This window comes from Lontra canadensis, unplaced genomic scaffold (assembly GCF_010015895.1).
Source record: "Lontra canadensis isolate GAN:19392208 unplaced genomic scaffold, GSC_riverotter_1.0 scaffold133, whole genome shotgun sequence".
NCBI classification, from domain to species: Eukaryota; Metazoa; Chordata; class Mammalia; order Carnivora; family Mustelidae; genus Lontra; species Lontra canadensis.
The window spans coordinates 1,036,891-1,051,207 of NW_022631127.1; the positions used below are offsets into that span (position 1 = coordinate 1,036,891).

General features: G+C 45.1%; 1 protein-coding gene and 1 pseudogene across 3 annotated transcripts in view; both read right to left on the reverse strand.

Moving 5' to 3' along the window:
• Positions 1 to 9,718, reverse strand: part of RAB7A (RAB7A, member RAS oncogene family) — a 68,620-nt gene extending 58,902 nt beyond the window's left edge. For 2 of the 3 annotated variants that reach the window (XM_032842832.1, XM_032842833.1), the window contains exon 1: positions 9,498 to 9,718. The gene's annotated coding sequence lies outside the window, so the exon portion shown is untranslated. The remainder of the gene's footprint in view (positions 1 to 9,497) is intronic. The other variant, XM_032842834.1, reaches the window with a different exon arrangement.
• The window catches only part of LOC116858201, a 55,419-nt pseudogene continuing 50,130 nt past the window's right edge, over positions 9,029 to 14,317 (reverse strand).

Genomic DNA, 14,317 nt, shown 5'->3' on the forward strand with positions numbered 1-14,317 from the left:
AAGAAAGCCAAAATATGAAAGGATCTTGAGGATAGCCAATGCACTACTCTCATCTTCCAGAAGTGCAAATGGAAGCTTAGTAACTTATCTAAAGAGCCATACTGTGGCCCTGCGTAAGGAAGTCTCCAAAATCCTACAGCTTCTGGCCTACTTATTTCAAACAAGTAACGTGAAGAATTTACAGGTATTTCTTTTTTTCAGCCAGAGAACACAACAGATGCACATATACATACACACACCCCAAAAGCCACTTGGAGAATATATTTTCATTCTTTCTTTCAAACGATTAAGGAAAACAGATAAATTAGTTTAGTATCTACCCTGAAGCCCCTCTCCTAGGGTAGGGAAGACAACATATATAAAATGTGTATAAGACACATATATGAAATTCAAATCACAGGCATTCAGTGAAAGCTGAGGAAAGTATGGGCTGAAGTGGCCAACAAAAAGCTTTAAAAATGGAGCTGGCGGTACCTGAGCCAGGCAGGATGCCAAAAGACAACACAGAAATGAAGGGAAATGGCAGGAACCAAGCTGAAGGAAATGGGGGAACAAAGCGTGGTATGGAACAGGTAAGTAAAATAACTTCGGGTTAAGTAAAACAATACAGGGTGTGCGTCAGAGAAAGGACAAAACCAGGAAGACAAGCCAGAGGCGGAATGTGGAGGGACATAACCAAGGGCAATGGAAAACCAAGGGTTCTGCAGTCAGGGAAGGTAAAGGACCTAAGGAGTATTTTTAAGACTACCTGATAGCACCTTACAAGGACTGCAGTGGTGGGGGTTGGAGTGGGTGGTGGGGGTGAGAAACCAGTATATCTATAGGTTTGTAGGGTTCCAACACTGAAAATGCGGAAGGCAAGGGACCTCTCAAACCCAATTGTTTCTTTCACATCTACTTCAGCAAAGGGTATTCTGGAGGCACTTAAATTGAGATTATCACACATCATTTAAAAGAAACATGTCCTAGGATGGAAAGATGGTCTGTGAGTAAGGCAACTTTTGTATCCTTTTCTGCATTTAAACTGCCAGCTGATGGGAACAACAATCTGCAAATGAGCCACTTGGTTTTCCAAGAGCTATTACTACAGCAAGTCACTATAAAACTCATCCTAGTTCCCAAATATTTCCAACTGTGTGCTTTCCAGGTCCACAACAGAATCACACTCCTTAGTTTCTTGTATGGTGTGACTCATTCTAGCCAGTGAGCTGTAAGCCAACGTGAAGTGTCATCCTGGGCTGGAACATTTAACTGCAGGAGCAAGACCCCCCAGTAGTTTTCACTTAGCCGAGACACCCAGCAACAGTCCATATCGTGGCTGCTCCTTCAGCTGAAGAAGGAATGATGCAGAGCCCCTGGAACACTCACGCTGCACACACTGGGTGTGTGCAGAAAATAAAGCTATGCTGCTTTCAACCATTTTGAGGTTATTTGTTGCTGCAGAGTAACCTTACGTATTCAGTCTCATACTGCTGGAAAACTGACTGCCTGAAAACTTGTATTTCAAAAAGAAACAATAATCAAAGCATCTTTATTTTTTAAAAGATTTTATTTGAGAGAGAGAGAGAGAGCAAGAGAGAGCACAAACGGGACGGGGCTAAGAGAGGGAAGCAGGCTCCCCACTGAGCAGGGAGCCCACTGTGGGGCTTGATCCCAGGACCCTGGGATCATGACCTGAGCTGAAGGCAGACGCTTAACCAACCGAGCCACTCAGGCGCCCCAAACCATCCTTGTTCAAGAAAAAAACAAACAAACAAACAAACAAAAAACCCCAAAACAAACAAACAAACAAACTCTTAAATAAAACTGAACAATAAAATTTACTTAGGCTGATCTTCCAGATATGATGTTATTTTTCTCACCACGATTAGGGTTAAATAGATATGTGACAACTTGGAATATGGAGCACCAGTTCCAATCCCACTACTGGCCTCCATGATACTGAGCGCTTCCTTTTGGGTCATTTCCTCATCTGTAAAGAGATAGTCACAACTCATATGCTGCTTCGATTGAACTCTGAAGTGAAGCTTAAACAAGGAAATTGCTGATCTCCCTAAGAGATTGATTATATATAGGCTCTGTTCCATGTATCAGTCATGTGGGGTGGAAGGGGAAAAACAAAACAAACAAAAACCTAAGGCAACTTTTACAAAGAAGCAAGTTCCTGGGAAAGCAATTCCTGTTGAGAACTTTGTAGTCCAGCCCAATAGATAGATGACTGTGACATGCCCCAATGCTCTCAAGCTTTCTAAAGGCAGGTACCAAAGCGAGCAGAGTCTTTAGCCATGGACCTGGATGATGGTTTTTTTTTTTTTTTTTTTTTTTTTTTTTTTTTTTGGTAAAACAGACTGGAAAGCAGATAGCTAGTATAACAGTTACACAGAACTATTCTCAACAACTCCAAGTTTGTTTCTTTTTTAAAAGATTTTATTTATTTGACAGAAATCACACAGAACTATTCTCAACAGCTCAAAATTTGTTTCTTTTTTAAAAGATTTATTTATTTGACAGAAAGAAATCACAAGCAGGCAGAGAGGTAGGCAAAGAGAGAGGGGGAAGCAAGTTCCCCAAGGAGCAGAGAGCCCGATGCAGGGCTCGATGCCAGGACCCTGGGATCATGACCTGAGCCGAAGGCAGAGGCTTTAACCCACTGAGCCACCAAGGGACCCCATCAACAGTTCAAAGTTTTTGCTAGCAACCCTAACTTATCTCCAGCATTTACCTAGTAAAATAAATTGTCCATAAAGTAAAAGGAACCCACAATGGGTTGGCTGGCTCAAAAGGAAAACCAAACTGTTCTTTCTCCATCCCATCCCTCCCAAACCAACTATTAATTTGTGTTATAGACACATCTGAGGAAGCACCTCTTTGAAGGCTTAAACACATTTGTATTTGAGTCCTACCTAGTCCCACTAATCTCTCAAAATGTATTTCTCTAGGTAAATTATAACATCAAAGTCATTCCTTATTCTTTTTTTTTTTTTTTTAAGATTTTACTTATTTATTTGACAGAGAGAGATCACAAGTAGGCAGAGAGGCAGGCAGAGAGAGGGAGAGGAGGAAGCAGGCCCCCCGCTGAGCAGAGAGCCCGATGCGGGACTCGATCCCAGGACCCTGAGATCATGACCCAAGCCGAATGCAGAGGCTTAACCCGCCGAGCCACCCAGGTACCCCAAGTAACTTTATTCTTTTTTTTTTTTTTTAAGATTTTATTTATTTGACAGAGAGAGACACAGCGAGAGGGAACACAAGCAGGGGAAGTGGGAGAGAGAGAAGCAGAATCCCCACTGAGCAGGGAACCCGATGTGGGGCTCGACCCCAGGACCCTGGGATCATGACCTGAGCCGGAGGCAGACGCTTAATGACGGAGACACCCAGGCGCCCCGTAACTTTATTCTTGAACTGAATGCATCACGTTCTTTACCTGTTGTCATTAAACATCTGAAAAAACACAACTAGTCTCATGATCCCCAGCTTCCTATCCCCTTCTTACGAGAGATCCCACAGGTCAAAGACGCAAGACTGCTCAGCTTCCCCCACCACTGTTAAATTCCCACACCACATTTTATTCAACTTTACAAAACAAAGATATTAAAGTATACATTCACAGGAAGAACAACCAGTTAACGCAGTGTCTTCCTGTGGATAGTGAATCGATTTTTTTTTCTTTTTACTTCTGTGTTTCCTTAGGTTTTGTTTTTTTTTTCCTTAAAAAGAACGGACTTGTTAAAAAAAAAAAAGGACTTGTTTAATCATCAGCAAAAGAGAAATGTCATTTGGGGCGCCTGGGTGGCTTAGTGGGTTAAGCCGCTGCCTTCGGCTCGGGTCATGATCTCAGGGTCCTGGGATCGAGCCCAGCATCGGGCTCTCTGCTCGGCGGGGAGCCTGCTTCCTCCTCTCTCTGCCTGCCTCTCTGCCTGCTTGTGATCTCTCTCTGTAAAATAAATAAATAAAATCTTTAAAAAAAAAAGAGAGAGAGAAATGTCATTTTATTTTATTATTTTATTAAAGATTTATTTATTTGAGAGAAAGGAAGCGAGCACGTGCACGTGGGCACAAGCAGGAGGAAGGGAGAGGGAGAAAATCCTAGAGCAGACTCCCTGCTAAGTGCAGAGCCTGACACGGGGCTCTATCCCAGGACCCCAAAATCATGACCTGAGCCAGAAATCAAGTTGGTCGCTTAACCTACTGAGCAATCCAGGCACCCGAGAAATGTAATTTTAAATAAAAGGTAGTAGGCGGTGTCTGGCTGGCTCAGTTGGAAGAGCATGAGACTCTTGATCTTGGGGTTGTGAGTCTGAGCCCCATGGTCAGTACAGAGATAACAAAAACATAAAACTTTAAAACAAATAAATAAATGGCAGTGGAAGAGGGGCGCCTGGGTGACTCAGTGGTATTTCAGCTCTGCCTTCAGCTCAGGTCCTGATCTCAGGATCCTGGGATCGAAAGCCCTGCGTCGGGCTCTCTGCTCAGCAGGGAGCCTGCTTCCCTCCTCTCTCTCTCCCTACCTTTCTGCCTACTTGTGATCTCTGTCAAATAAATAAATAAAATCTTAAAAAAAAGGCAGTGGAAGAAAAATACATTTTTTTACAAGGAATCAAATGCTGAGATATTTAAAGGCATCATGTACAATCAAAAAGGCAGAATGGTGCATCAGAAATAGCTATATGTTGGGGTGCCTGGGTGGCTCAGTGGGTTAAGCCTCTGGCTTCGGCCTGGGTCATGGTCTCAGGGTCCTGGGACTGAGCCCCACATCAGGCTCTCTGCTCAGTGGGGAGCCTGCTTCCCTCTCTCTCTGCCTGCTGCTCTGCCTACTTGTGATCTCTCTGCGTCAAATAAATAAATAAAATCTTAAAAAAAAAAAAAAGAAAAGAAATAGCTATGTGTTTCAGCAGACATAGATTAACATTCTAGCAGCTGGACCACCTGAGGACCCAGAACTATCTCATGCAGTAAAACAGAAAAGGCTACCCTCTCAGCATACAGAGATGCTGTGTGGACCAAATGAAATCCTATGTGAATGGTAAGCACTACACAAACACCAAAAAGCATGACAAATATCATGTAAGAAGGTTTTCTACAAAATGTTAATACTCTTTAACAACCATCAACTGAATGGCAGAGGTCACAGGATTTAAGAGTGGCTGTGAACCTGTGGGCTATCTAGATGACCCAGAGTTATTTCAGATCTGTAAGTACACAGAGCACTGTTGGTAGACTGGCTAAATACCATATGTTAGAGGCACTACTTTTTATAAAGTCTGTGCTATTACAACTGGGTTTTTATTTATTTCTTTTAAGATTTTATTTATTTGACAAAGAGACAAGAGAAGGAACACAAGCAATGAGAGTGGGAGAGGGAGAAGCAGGCTTCCAACCAAGCAGGGAGCCTGATGTGGGGCTCATGGGGCTTGATCCCAGAACCCTGGCATCATGACCTGAGCCGAAGACAGACGCTTAATGACTAAGCCACCCAGGTGCCCCTACTACTGGGTTTTTAAAAAGTTAATTCGTGTTGGCTTTATCAATACATTCTCGAATTACTCCAATTAAAAGCTCACCAAACGGAAATAAACTTTAGGTCAAAACTGCATACAAAAATTAGAAACCAAAGATACTATTTAGCTCACAATGTAATTTTTGAAGGATTAATGAACTGAGCTGGGTAACTCCAGGAAAGAGGGCAGCAAGCACAAGCCATCTTTACTTGCAGGGTCAGGGAGAACAGATGCGTTCCTTCACCATGTCTGGCAGCAGTCACACAAGCAAGTTCATTTTGAGAGCCACGTGAGGTTACAGAATTCCTAATACTGCCCAGGTCCCCAGGCTTCCCTTAATATGCTTCTATGGATTTGCTCTGCCCTGACAGCAAGCAGTCCAAGTCGACCAGGAAATGGACAACAAAATCAGCCAGACTCATCTCCACGGCAGTGATGACATCACCAAAACAGCCCAGGAGAGGCTTGAGGTCCCCCGCATTAAGTACAGCAAATGAGCAAGGCCAACACTGTATGTCACCACTGGAACCAACTCCCAAGCTTTCTTCCTCCCCCACAGAGACATTTTGCAAGTAGCTATTCTTAAATTTGTTTTTGAAATCACAGCCTGAGTACTAAAATTGAAACTAGTCAGAGGCACTGCTGAAAAGCCTGTTCTGATTTCACCCAGCACACATCATTTTTACCTTTGATTCACAAGTCACACTGACCACAATCACCATTAAGAAGTTTTAAAACATTAACGCAAACTATTTCTCTGTGTTTTTTTTAGGAAAAGGCAGAGAACAGAAGGAAGATGTGAGAACAAATAACTGAAGGGATCAACACGTTGCAAAATATGTCTGTAGCAAACTGCAGACACAGAAGCACAGAGATCTACTAGATGGCACTAACGGATCGATGTTTGGTAACCCAGGAATGGATGGCTGAGAATACAATGACAACCTAACACGGGAGATAAGAGTCAGCAAGAAAGCCAGGAGCCGCAAGGCAGTGTGTGTGTGGGGTGCTCATTTCTAGAGCTTTCAGTCTCCTTCAGAGGATGACATCAGTACCAAGGGGAACCACCTGTTAGCCTTACTCAGGAGGATTCCTCCTCACTTCCCCCAGAAAATCTTGTCTCTAATTCTTAGTCCAGTATCTAGTCAAATACCCAGTCTTATTTGTTGAGTTGAACAGATGCACAGTTACACAATTTGACCACAAAAGTAACAGTAAACATGTCAAATTTCAGAAAGGAACAGTGCATGAGAAGACTATCATAAGATTGTGATCTCGGTTTGCTACCCCTTTGCACAGAAAGGCTAATACCAAATATAAGGGTAGAAATGATATTAGTACAATTCTCTTTGGAGATTTATTAGAAGCTAATCAAATAACCAAAACCTTCTGCTTCACTTGGTGGTGGGGTCTGGAATCAGATTCAAAGCCATACTTTACTATAAAACAATGTCCTTTGATTATGGGATTTGGGGGCTTAGGCCTGGTTGGCACAAACAAAACAAGCAAATGCCCAAGTGATTGTTAACAATTACCTGGAGAGACAGACTACACAACTATTTTTAGAGTGCTTTCTCCTACATTCCACCCTTCTGTTTGTTTACCCATGCACTTCTACCACGAACACAAAACTCATCTCCTTTTAAAGGGAAGCCAGAGCAGTTGCACGAGGTGGCATAGGGCTTTATTTAGTAAAATACTGGCATTATAACTGGTGGGCACTATATTAAACTTTCTTCATCAGCCGAAGGAAAAAAACATCCAGCATGCCAAATGTGCCTTTGCTCAAACAACACCGCCATAGCAGCAAACATTTGCAGTGTCAAATGGCAATGACATGAACTCCCTCAAGTGAACAACAAAACGCCACTAGAGCAAAAGGAAAAACTAGTGTTGAATGTTTCTCTTCCAAAGACAGGATCAATTTGAAACTGTAACATCATCTTCCATACTCTCCAGAGCAAACCATACAAATGCTGTTACAATTAACAAAGCCTTCAAGTTGGCTTCAAGAGTCTGGTATTCTGCACCAGACTGCCTACTATGGATTCACTTGCTGAGATGAGAAACAACTCCTCTTTCCAAAAGCCTCAGGTTCTACCACCAAGCCATTCCACAACAGAATTCCTGGCTGTGATCACACACCATTTTTAAATTCCTTTAGGACAATAACCACACCTACGTCCCTGACTCAATAAGCAGTGATGTCTAAGAAATGGTAGATGCTCAAAACATCTCAATGAATGAAAAGGTGCTCATCATTACTCTCCTCTCTAAATTCAAACATCATTTAAGACTACCATACTATTTACTCACTTAAATGTATCAGTTTAGGTAGAAGAGTTTAAAAAAAAAAAAAGAAATTAGAATACAACAGGGTTGGGAGGACTAAGCTTAAGCTTGGATGGTATCTTCAGAAGTACTCACAGCTCACCTTCCAGTTCTTAAGACTCAAATCTGAGCAAACTCTCCCAAGTCTGAAGAGAAACACACTAATAGGAGACTCTATTAATCCACAGATGAGAAGTCATGCGGCTAATCAGCTGTTTAAGTCACAAGGAAGAGACAAGAGCCTGTTCTTTTGGAATCCAAAAGAAGACAGAGTATTTTCAACAGGAAAGAACTAATTGGCCAGATACTCATGTACTAAGGTTTTAAGAAAGGTTCACATGGCAGGATTTCCAGGCTTAATTCGTTTGACAAAACATTTACGTAACAACATTTTTCAGACCTCATTTAAGCACTTCGCTAAAACTGTAGAGCATCTAATATTAGCACTACACTACAAAAAAACCTGTGTTAAAAGTCACAACCGCAAATGGAATACCTCATGATTTTAAGGTAGAACTAAGGTGGCTTAGGCTGTAAGGTAAAAGCAGAGCATTTCAAATAGGATCACTAGAAACCAAGGAGGCAAAGAGAGGAAGACACCGGGTGGCAAAAGACAGATCACAAACTTCAGGAGCATGGGAAAGCAGTACAACCCAGAGACTAGTCGAGTACAGTACTCCGGAATCTGACTGCCTCAGCTTGAACCTTCGCTCCTTAACTTATTTATCTGTGTGACCTTGGCTAAACAACTTAATCTCTCCGTTTGACAATAATGGTACTTCAAAAGGCTGTTCTGAGCCTTCTGAGCCTTAAACGTAAAAATCCTTGCAAGGGTCTTGCCACGCTGCCGAGACCTCAACCAGCGCTCAAATGTTTGCTATTATTATTCTCAATTTTCCACTTTTACGAAAGAAACACTTGGCATCAAGCTTTAAGGCAGTAAGAGGTCCCTCAACGCGGTGGAAACCAAACACCATCTTTCCCCCAGTAAGTTTGAAAACTTCCTTCGGGATCTACCACAACACACTTAACGACAAAAAGCTCCCTGTCTCCCGGAGCCAGAGGCGTCTCACATGTATACAAGCGCTTGGGGCGAGCCCAATGCACGTGACCTGACTCACTGCCTTGACTCAGTTGCCTTCGGAGAACCTCTCTAACAGGGTCAGGCTGTTCACTGAAGATACAGATGGGAACGTGGCTCAGCCCTGGGCGCCTGTTAGCAAGGCCCGCGCGATCCGGGACTCCCGGGCTAGCGTCCCCAGGCAAGGCAGCGGGCGGGGTCGACTCCGACAAACTCCGGCTCGCTGCTCCAAGGGACTCAGCCCAATAGCGCGTCCCGCAGCGGCGCAGGCCCCCAGTGTCCAGAGGCGACCCAAATCAGAAGACCCTCCGGCTTGGTTCTTGACGCTACCAGCAAACGAGGCGTCCGGGACCGCCATCCTGCGGTCGGCAACCCGGCCAGAGGTCACACCCGACGACCTCTGACCTCCCCCACGGCCGGGTGCGGTCCGGGCCTGCTCTTGGGCCTTGAGCGACGCAGGGTTTCCCCGCGAGGCCTCGCTGGGCCCAGAGCCTGCCCAAGATAGGGACGACGCGAGGTCCGGGCGACCGAGAAGCTGAGGAGGGGGATGGGGCCAGGCCACCGGCCAGGCTGGGCCCGCTGCTTACCGCGGCCGCTCCGCTTGGGGCTCCGGGACGGGCGCGTCGCTAGGGCTCCCGCCGAGGAGGAAGTGCAAGGGAGAACAGGGGCTGAAGAGAAGTCCAAGTTCCGGTTCCAGCGGACTCCTCGCCACTCCCCAAGCCTTCAACGCCGCCGCTGCCGCCGCCTTGGGCTTTATGGCCAAGACTCCGGCTCCGCTCCCACTTCCGCCACCGCCGCCGCCCCGAGCGGAAGTACTTGTCACGAGACTCTCGACGCCAAGAGTGCGGGGGAGGAGCCCCGCCTCAATCTTGCGTCACGTTCCGGCCGCTTCTGGGCTGAGCCTGGATCACGTGGCACAAACATGTCTGCCCCCAATTGGTTGTTGCCATCTTTGAGGCTCGTACAATGAGAAGAACGGCGCCATGTTGAATCCGCACACGGCTGTCTCAGCCGTCTCAGCTGTCTCCCCGTTCCCTCCCACTCCCGCGTTCCCCCAGAATAATGAATGCCAGGGAAGAGAGGACGAGAGCAAACTGGCTCTTACAGTACTGTCCCTCTGCAGAAGGCACCGATCAGTCAACTAAGTAGTCCTACTGTGTGCCTTGAGCTCTTCAGAATCAACGAAGCTTGCATGCTCTAGGCAGAGACTTTCTCAGGGGGAGGTCTCTAAGCGGTGGGAGATAAAAGAGTGGTTATTTGACAAACTTACACTGGGTTGAGGAAGAGTACCCATATTTGCTGAGCCCCTACCAGGTCCCTGTAGTACACCTTTGGAACATCTCCGTTTGTCCTTAATCACTTAAGGAAAGATTATTTTCACCATTTTGCAAATACGGAACAGAGACCCGCTACAAGTGGGTTTGACTTTGCTCACACAGTAAGTGGTAGGGTGAGATGTGAAGGAGGTTGGATGTCAATGTGCATGATCTAGTCGACTGAAAATGACTGTACCAATTGTGTAACAGAGTGACGGAGACGTGGAGGTGAATTGGACGTTACCAGAACATTTGGTCTGGTCTAAGTAAATGGGAAACCAGCGTAATCCAACTAACATGAGGTTCCTCCTTAGCGAGTCACTGATGCACCAGGTGGAGTTGTCTCACCAAGTAAACTTATTTGCAGCAAATAAGGAGATCGCTAGGGAATAACTTACAAATCCGTGGCTCCTAGAGCAAAAGGGAATGGATTCCTTTTATTTAGGGTTAGGATGACTATTTAGATAGGGGAGGGAGCCTTGTCATCTTATGTTAATTGGCAGGCAAAAGGAGGTGCATGTGCCTTAAGGAAACATGCCTATACATACATGGTATGTTATGTATATGAAGCCTTGGGCTCCTCCTTGGGTGGAGACTTTACTATTAAAATGAGTAAGGGTAAGTCTTACCTCATTTTACCACTCCATGGTCCATCTGCATACGTGTGAGTAGGGGGACAAGTTCAAACTGGTCTGGGTGGTCTGGGCAGTCATTATTGCCGTTTGTTTGTTTGTTTTAAAGATTGTATTTAAATGACAAAAGGAGAGAGAGTGCACACAAGTAGGCAGAGTGGCAGGCAGAGGGAGAGGGAGAAGCAGGCTCCCCGCTGAGTGGACAGCCAGATGTGGCTTGATCCCAGGACCCTGAGCTGAAGGCAGACGCTTAACTGAGCCACCCAGGTGCCCCGATTGAGGGGTATTTGGGTTTCCAGCAGGGAATGTTATGACCCTCGGGTCTTTTGCCTGAGTTAAAAGGTAATCTGGGAGGGAAAAAAAAGATAAGCTGGAAAGAAGACCCTAAGGGAAAATGTGGGACAATGAGTACAACAAGCAGGTAGGCAGTAAAGGTCAGGCTTTGGAGTCCAGCTGGTGACAAGAGCTCAAGACTCCCTGAGCTTAGAATCAAAGATGAGGCAATAAAACCTATACACTGTAAAGCTCTTAAGAGGGTGGGACACCCTATCAAAGACCTGCCCCATCCAAACACATGAAGATCAACTCAGAACTTTATCTCCGTCTTCAACAACATGCTCTTCTCATAGTCTTTTCCTGTCTTGGTTCATGAAGCTTCATTCTTTCAGTTGCTCACTCCAGAAAACTTTGGAACCATTCTTGTCTCTGGTAGCAGATTGAATAGTGACCTGTTAAAAGATAGGCCTAAATCCTGGAACTTGTGGATGTGACCTGATTCGGAAAAAGGGTATTTGCTAATGTGATTAAGGATCCTGAGAGCATCCTGGATTATTCAGGTGGGTCCTACATCCAATGACAAGAGTCCTTTAAAAAATACACACAGGGCACCTGGGTGGCTCAGTGGGTTAAAGCCTCTGCCTTCGGCTCAGGTCATGATCCCAGGGTCCTGGGATCGAGCCCCTCATCGGGCTCTCTGCTCAGCAGGGAGCCTGCTTCCCTTCCTCTCTCCCTCTGCCTGCCTCTCTGCCTACTTGTGATCTCTGCCTGTCAAATAAATAAATAAATAAATCTTAAAAAAAAAAAATACACACAGAGTACACACACACAGAGAAAAGAAGTCCCTGTGAAGGTGGAGTCAGAGATTTGAGTGAATAGCCACAAACCAAAGAATGCCGACAGACCCCAGAAGCTGAAAAGGACCAAAAAAGGGGGCAGGCGGTTGATTTTGAGTTTTCTATTTGAGGTCTAAGAGAGAATACATTTCTGTTGTTTTAAGCCACCAAGCTTGTGGTGATGTGTTACAGCAGTCCTGGAAAATGAATTTAACTCCCTTCTGTCTTGTGCCCCTCATCTACAGCCTTCAAAAGATATTCAGAACATGGATACTTCTTACTATCTCTGCCATTACCACCTGCTCTCAACCTCCATCATTTCTCCCCTAGAGTACTGCAAAAAATCTTGGTTTCCTTCTCCCACATCACTTCTTACCATTTCTTAACACAGCAGCCAGAGTAATTCTATAAAAATGTCAAACCATCATTCTCATGGTCAAATTCTTCCCATAAATCAGACTAAAACTAAAAGCTTTGACCCCCCCCCCCAAAATACCTCTCTGGTATTCTCCTTCTAATATCCCCTCAGATCAGCCTGCTCAAACTATACTAGTTTATGAAGAGAGAAGGCACACATTTAACTCAGGCCTTTACAGTTGCATTTCTTTCTGTCTAGAAAGCTCTTCCCCTAGATACCTGTATGGCCACTCCCTCACTTTTCTCAGGTCTTGACTTAAATGTCATTTTCTCAGTGAGAATGGCCTTTCCTATTGAAAATGAAAGTTCGTTTTCCTATCAACATCTAGACACAAAACACCACTTGCTATTCTCCTGCTTGCCTTTTTTTTTTTTTTTTAAAAATTTATTTATTTGAGAGAGAGAGGGAGGGAGAGGAAGGGCAGAGGGAGAGAAGCTTCATGCAGACTCCCTGCTGAGCCTGGAGCCGGATGCAGGGATCGATCTCATGACCACGAGATCATACCTGAGCTGAAACCAAGAGTCAGACACTTAACAACTGAGCCACCCAGGTACTTTCTTTGTTTCTTTATATTGTTTACTTGCTTATTGCTCATCTCTCCCACTAGAATGGCAGTTCCATAAGGGCAGGCACTGTTTCACTCATTGCTATATCCCTGATCCCTAGAACAGTGCTGGGGCACAATAGGTGCTCAATGAGTACCATTTGCAGAGTCTTCAGGGGAATGAAACTTGAAAATCATCTCAAAGGCCAAGAATTATGGAAATTCTGGGCACCTGGGTGGCTCAGTGGGTTAAGCCGCTGCCTTCGGCTCAGGTCATGATCTCGGGGTCCTGGGATCAAGCCCCACGTCGGGCTCTCTGCTCGGCAGGGAGCCTGCTTCTCTCTCTCTCTCTCTTTCTCTCTCTCTGCCTGCCTCTCCGTCTACTTGTGATCTCTCTCTGTCAAATAAATAAATAAAATCTTTAAAAAAAAATTATGGAAATTCCACCCAATTCTGCAGCCATACAAAATGATAGGTTTGAATATAAGCAATTAGAGAACACAGGAAAAGGCAAAGCGTCTGCCTTCTAAGACGCTGACTGAGAAGGCTATTCAGATGTAAATGTGGGCCATTTTTGAAAAAGATTTTATTTATTTATTTGAGAGAGAGAGAGAGAGAGACACCAACCAAGCAGGGGGAGGGGCAGAGGGAGAAGCAGACTCCCCACAGAGCAGGGAGCTTGACTCAGGGCTTGATCCCAGGATCTTGGGATCATGACCTGACCTAAAGGCAGATGCTTAAACAACTGAGCCTCCCAGGTGGCTCCCCAAATGGGCTGTTTCTTATGGAAAAGGAAGGATGACTCAGAAGAAACCCACGAGCCAGGAGGATAGAATCAAGAGCTGCAGAGAATATTCCCAGGGAGCAGGACTGTACCCTAATCAAAGAGCTGGCAACGTGTGTCTAACTGGATTTCAGAATTGCTATGGTTCAGTGATAGGTATGTGACTCCTGTTTTCCCCGTTTTTGGAACAGAAGTGTCTGCTCTGGGGACACCTGGGTGGTTCAGTTGGTTAAGCATCCCACTCTTGTTTTCAGCTCAGATTGTGATCTCAGGATTGTGAGATTGAGTACCGTGTCAGGCTCTGTGCTCAGCCGGAAGTCAGCTTGGGACTCTCTCCATCTCCCTCTGCCCCTCCCCTACTTCAAATAAATAAATAAGTAAATTTAAAAAGGAAAAAAGGGTGCCTGGGTGGCCTAGTGGGTTAAGCCTCTGCCTTTGGCTCAGGTCATGATCTCAGGGTCCTGGGATCGAGCCCCGCATCGGGCTCTCTGCTCAGCGGGGAGTCTGCTTCCCCCTCTTCTCTCTGCCTGCCTCTCTGCCCACTTGTGATCTCTCTCTGTCAAATAGGTGAATAAAAATTTTGAAAAAAATAAAAATAAAA